Raw genomic sequence first — 6,933 nt, 5'->3', positions numbered from 1 at the left:
TGGGCACATGATCTCGATCATTTGGCTAGGTAAGGATGGTCTAATATGAATGAAGAGAGAAAGGTTTAAATGTCATCATTTCATGGTGGTTATCACTCAAAAACAAGGAGCTTGATCATTATGCATACATAGATTCATTCTCATCATACTACCCCTTTTGTTATAATCACAAGTTCTACCCCCTTTTATTATCATCTCAAAATCAAAGCAAACCCCTCACATCACTCACCCAATGAACAACTCTCTTTTTCTTTTGACTCAACTACTAGGGATTTTAATTCACTATTTACAAACTCTAACTCTTTTTAATTCCCTTCCCCAACTTCTCTTTGATATTTTTTTTTTATATTTTTTTTTTATTAGGGGAAGGTTCTTTGTTACATAATCAAGAGTTTCACACTTTCTTTTTATCCCTAGAGTTTTCATTTCTATTTAATCTCTTTTGCTCATCTCTCTTATCTTTCTCACTCTCCAGAACCCAAGATATTAACATTTAGAATACATAAACCCCTCTCACCATCCCCAAATGCTAGCTTATTTTGCTAGCAAGAGATGAGAACAAATCTATGTCGCCTCCAATACTCTCAAGATTTTGCACATGACAAGCTATCAAAAGAGGCCTCACTCATGCAATTAAATGTTTGGTTTCAAAGAATGGCTAGGGTTGTAGGGTATGGAGTGCCATTTGGGTTAACAAAGATTGGTATATAAAGGAATAAGATAACCCAAATGTGTATGAGACCCATGATCAAGTATACAAATGCCCATATACAAGAGAGGTTAAGTTCATTTAAGCCAAGTTCGGGTTGGAGCTGATCTCAAGAACAATGCCAACATCAAGCAAACAAACAAGTTTCAAGAGGAGTTTTCAAGGCTCGAAGCGTACAAGGTTTTCAAGAGATGCTTAAGCTACTTGATGTGTTTAACTAGGATGTCATTTTGTGTTCTAGACAAGGGTTCTTTGCAAGGCATTTTAAATCATTGTTTCCAATGCAAGTGAATGCAACCTATATGTTCTAGACTCAATCCTAAAAGTGCAAATGATGCAACTACATGTTTTTTTTTTTTTTAATATGCATATATGTATGTAAATTGCAATGCATGAGACTCAAATCATCAAAGAACATGTGATCAAATACTTGATACCTCCCCCAAACTTAGTTCACACAGTCTCTGTGTTAGGAAGTTGAAGGAGATATCGAAAAGAGAAAGAAATGCAAAGAAAGACTGGTATATACAATGGGAAGTGGTAGAGTACCTCTCTATGAAGCGTGGGAGGAGGCCGATGCCTCATCCTCGGTGTCAGCTTCCTCATCTGTAGAGGCAAGGGATGGAGATTTGTGTCCTGATTCGGACTGTGGAGCTGCTGGGTTTCTCTTCTGGCGGAGCAGTTCTTTCTCGGTGGCGGGAAGTCTGAGTGCTAAAGGGACCAATTTCAGGCTGAGGCTGGGGGGGTAAGGAAGTCAAAGTCTGATGATGAACATCCCGCTACAGCTCCTCTAGTCAGTATATCAGCTACCTTCTTCATGAATTGAGCTGAAGCTTCTGCTTGCCTCTTCACAGTCTTACTCAACGCCTTACACTTGTCTTTGAGCTTGAAGATTGTTCTGTCCTGAGCTTTGTTCCATCGTTGGAGTTTGCTGATATGCTCATGAGCCTGGCGAAGAGGTCCATGGGGAAGAGCTCCCGGATGCTGCGCAAAGTAGTAACGAGGAGGACCATAGAGGAGCTCGGAGTTTAGACCGGAAGCTTCTTCTTGGAAAACACCACATCTATCCGCTGTCTTCTTCCTCTTTGGAGATCGTATGGGGCCTAGAGGACCATGGGGACCAAGGAAGTGCTCACTCCTAATATCAAAGCTAATAGCTCCAGGCCTAGTCAAGCTTGTCAGGGCGGTGTTTGGGAGAAGCACTTCAACCTCTCGTGTAGACTGTATGTAGGAATAGACGCAAGTTCCATTGAACCTCCCACTGAAGTACTGAGCTTTCTTCAAGTCGCTTCCGTCTAAGAAGGCGGGACCAGTTGGATTATCTTCTAAGGGTATATCCTTAAACTGAAGCAATGGGGTTATCATGCCGCCAATGCCAACCTGAGGCTCTGAGTCACTTGTTGTCCAAGCCCATTCCTTCTAGTGGACGAGGCGCTTCACAAAGAATCCCACCATGCCAAAGTTCTTGTAAAGTCAGCATCGACCAAAGGCAACTGAGAGGGATGAGCATAATGCTGAACGGTTTGGTGAAGAAGTTGTAGCTCCTCATCATTAACAGTGCCTGCTTCCTTTCTTGGAAAGATGGTGTGGACAATTATCCGGTGGAGATAGCGCACTGAAGGGTGGCGAATGGAAGCATTCTTGTCACGGCTTGGCTTGCGAGTCTTCCCCGCCAACACCTTCCAAACCATTCTAGCCATGCTTTCCTCCCTAGGGGCATCATATAGGATAGGGATGGAAGATTCCTCCAAATCCTGAAGACCAAGAGCATGTCCAATCTCCTTGAAGGTCATGTTATAAACCTTCCCATGGATTTTGAACTTGATCTTTCCCCATCCTTGTCTCACATGTTTGGCGGTGTGAAAAGTGGCTACCAATGATGACAAGAACTGACAAGACTCTTCTTCGTAGGTAGGATAGGTCATAGTGAAGAAGCTTTGCATGTTCATGTGCTCCAACATTTGCTTGATGTCGTCACCTATCTCCAACTCTTCCATGATCTTGATATCTGCAAATCTAGTTGGAGGGCACAATACACCATTCTTCAAATGCCCATATAGCTCATCTTCAGTTGGTGTCTTTGTCCTATCTCTCTCAGTGTCGACCTTCTTCCCCGTAGACACTTTGGCTCGCTTGTGCGGAGCTTGGTCTTCTTCAGTGATGTCTTCATTCTCCTCCTCTTGGGGAAGAGCTACCCCCTTGCCTTTCGGTTCCTTAGACCTTTTGGAATGGGCTGACCTTCTACCACCAGCATCCACACTCTCAGCAGTGGCGACTTGCTTTCCTTCTTTTCTTTTTTGCTGCCAATACTTGCTGCCTAGAAGTTCCTCCTGGAGTCGATACTGTGGATAGAGACTTCCCATGTCTAGCAGTCTCTTGCCTTGCAAGCTCTTGTTTCTCAGCTTCCATCTTTTGTTGGTTTGGTCCTTTCTCCCCATTTGTACCTAAAAATTTTAAACTTTGGAAAAGGATAAGCAAATAGGGGGTTCCCCGGTTCCCCGCAAATAGGAGAAGGAAACTTGACAATGCAATTGTGAATTCAATTCATAATGATTCAATTATAACAAAACTATCACATTGCACACAAGATGTGATCATAAGCAAAGAGTAAGGCTTTTAAGCAAAATTTTAGCATCAAATGAGTTCTTCAATTAGTAAGCTCTCTAATTAAGTTCTCAAACACCTTAGCTAACCAATCCTAACCAAACTCACAAAGGATTATACCAATTCTGAAAAATCCCCAATTCTCATGAACCCTAATTTTCAAAGTTCAATTGCAACTCAAATTCACCATGTAATTATCAACCCTATATGATATAGAAGCTTTCCCTAGTCTATTTCACAAGAATCTAGCAAGAAAAAGATCAAATTTCGAGTTCAAATTTCTAGGGTTCATGAGACCTACGAAATTGAACTTATTGATACAATACCTTGCTTTGGATGAAAGGAAATGAAGATATGAAACAAGAGAATAGACTACAGGGGCGAAAGCTTGGATTTAGGAAGAAGAATGAGTTGATTTGGTGAAGAATTGAGTGAGTTACGGGATGATTTGGCTAGGGAGGTTTTGATGTTTGTGAAAGAGGAATGAGGGAAATGGGAGAGAGAGACGCGGGGTAGGGTAGTTTTAGGGGTGAAACGGGTCGGGTTTAGGGTTAGAAACCATACCTGAGCGGGTCGGGTTAGACCCGAGTGATGCGGGTAGAAGGAGACACCGGGACCCGCGTTACGCTCCCCGCGCGACAATGTCTTCGATCTTGTGCGTCGTGCGCGCGGGTTGAGCACCCCGCGTGACTCCACCCCGCGTCAAGCATCGAACTTGTGCGTTGTGCGCGCGGGTTGAGCACCCCGCGTGACTCCACCCCGCGTCAAGCCAACGAACTTGTGCGTTGTGCGCGCGGGTAAGGCATCCCGCGTGGACTAACCCGCGTTTCAACAGCTTTTTTTTTTTTTTTATGTACAAGGATAGACTTGGGACTTCCTCCCAAGTGAGCTTGTTTTAAGTCTCTAGCTTGACTTTGCTTCCTTTTGGCTAGGCGGTGATGGGGTCGGAGAGTGAAACCGATATTATTTTCTCCTCTATTGTGGTTCCCATGTAGAGCTTAACTCTTTGTCCATTAACTGTAAAGTCTCCACCATTCTTATCCCATAACACAATTGCCCCATATGGCCTAACTTCTTTGATCTTGAAAGGACCGGACCATCTTGACTTGAGTTTCCCGGGAAACAACTTCAGTCTAGAGTTGTAGAGAAGCACTTGATCTCCAGCACTGAACTCTCTCTTCAAGATCTTCTTGTCATGAAAAGCTTTGGTTTTCTCCTTGTAAATCTTTGAGTTCTCAAAATCATCTAGTCTAATCTCATCAAGCTCATTGAGTTGGAGAAATCTCTTCTCCTTGGCACTCTTGATGTCAAAGTTCAGTAACTTAACAGCCCATAATGCCTTGTATTCAAGCTCAACTGGTAGATGACAAGCCTTTCCATACACAAGGTTGAAAGGTGTGGTTCCTAAAGGGGTTTTGTAAGCTGTCCTATAAGCCCAAAGTGCATCATCTAGCTTGATAGACCAGTCTTTCCTTGTAGTCCCCACAGTTTTCTCCAAAATAGACTTAATTTTTCTGTTGGAGATCTCAACTTGACCACTTATCTGAGGATGGTAGGGAGTTGCAACCTTATGCTTCACACCATTCTTCTTGAAAAGACTTTCAAACAGTTTGTTGATGAAGTGGGAGCCTCCATCAGTGATGACAACTCTTGGAACTCCAAACCTTGGAAAGATGGTGCTTTTGAACATCTTGATCACCACTCTAGCATCATTGGTAGGACTTGCTACAGCTTCTACCCACTTGGAGACATAGTCAACAGCTACAAGAATGTATTTGTTGCCAAAAGATGATGGGAATGGTCCCATGAAATCAATACCCCACACATCAAACACCTCCACTTCTAAAATTGGGTTTTGAGGCATCTCATTCCTTTTGGTGATGTTCCCTCTCCTATGGCATGAATCACACCTAGAGACAAAGTCTTGAGTGTCCTTGAACATATGAGGCCACCAAAACCCAGCTTGTAACACCTTTGAGGCAGTCTTGAAAGTAGCAAAATGACCTCCATAAGATGATCCATGACAGTGTGTGAGAATTCCTTCGACTTCTTCTTCAGCTACTACTCTTTTATAGAGTTGATCTCTACAAAGGATGTAGAGGTAAGGCTCATCCCAATAGTATCTCTTCACATCTTTGTAGAACTTCTTCTTGGCATATCCGTCAAGACCCATTGGCTCTCTTCCACAAGCTAAGTAGTTCACCAGATCAGCATACCAAGGACCTTTCTCTTCAGTTGCCTTCACCTCTTCAAGCTTCTTTCCAGTTTCACACACCGCTATCACTGCTCCAATTGCCATGATCTGTTCCTCTGGAAGCCCTTCATCAATAGGGATCCCACTATCAATCTTCAGTCTAGACAAGTGATCAGCTACACCATTCTCGACTCCTGGCTTGTCTCTGATCTCAAGGTCAAACTCTTGTAGCAGCAAGATCCACCTCAACAGTCTTGGCTTAGCATCCTTCTTTGCCATGAGATGTCTCAACGCAGCATGATCAGTGTAGACTATGACTTTTGACCCAACCAAGTAGCTTCTGAACTTCTCAAAGGCGTAGACAATGGCTAGCAGCTCCTTCTCAGTTGTAGCATATTTCATTTGGGCTTCATCAAGAGTTTTACTCGCATAGTAGATCACATGAGTCTTCTTGTCCTTCTTTTGACCAAGAACAGCTCCCACAGCATAGTCACTAGCATCACACATGATCTCAAAGGGGAGATCCCAATCTGGTGGCTGCACAATGGGGGCACTAACCAGCTTGTCTTTCAACTTCTTGAATGCTTCCAGACATTCCCAATCAAAGTTGAATGCAGCTTCCTTGCATAAAAGCTTAGTCATTGGCCTTGCTATCATTGAGAAGTCTTGGATAAATCTTCTGTAGAATCCGGCATGACCAAGGAAGCTTCTAATGTCTTTAACCGTCTTTGGTGGGGCTAATCCAACCATCACTTCGATCTTGGCCTTGTCTACCTCAATCCCCCTTTCTGAAATCTTGTGTCCAAGCACAATCCCTTCCTTAACCATGAAGTGACACTTCTCCCAGTTCAGCACAAGGTTGGTTTCTTCACATCTCTTGAGGACCCTGCTAAGATTGGACAAACAAGCAGAAAACGAAGATCCGTAGACAGAGAAGTCATCCATAAATACCTCCACTACATCCTCTATAAGATCAGAGAAAATAGACATCATGCATCTTTGGAAAGTTGCTGGAGCATTACATAGCCCAAATGGCATCCTTCGATAAGCAAAGGTACCATAAGGGCATGTGAAAGTCGTTTTCTATTGATCATTTGGATGTATGGGGATTTGGAAGAATCCTGAATACCCATCAAGAAAACAATAATAGGGATGATTTGCAAGTCTCTCTAGCATTTGATCAATGAATGGCAATGGAAAAAGATCTTTTCTAGATGTTGAGTTAAGTTTTCGATAATCTATGCACATCCTATGGCCTGTTATTGTTCTTGTTGGTATTAGTTCATCCTTATCATTTTTTACCACAGTAATTCCTCCCTTCTTTGGGACAACATGCACAGGAGATACCCATTTGCTATCTGAAATAGGATATATTACTCATGCATCTAAGAGTTTTAGAATCTCTTTCTTAACAACATTTTTCAAG

Source organism: Brassica napus, chromosome C9, assembly GCF_020379485.1.
Source record: "Brassica napus cultivar Da-Ae chromosome C9, Da-Ae, whole genome shotgun sequence".
NCBI lineage: Eukaryota > Viridiplantae > Streptophyta > Magnoliopsida > Brassicales > Brassicaceae > Brassica > Brassica napus.
Note: the sequence above shows the minus strand (reverse complement) of the source record.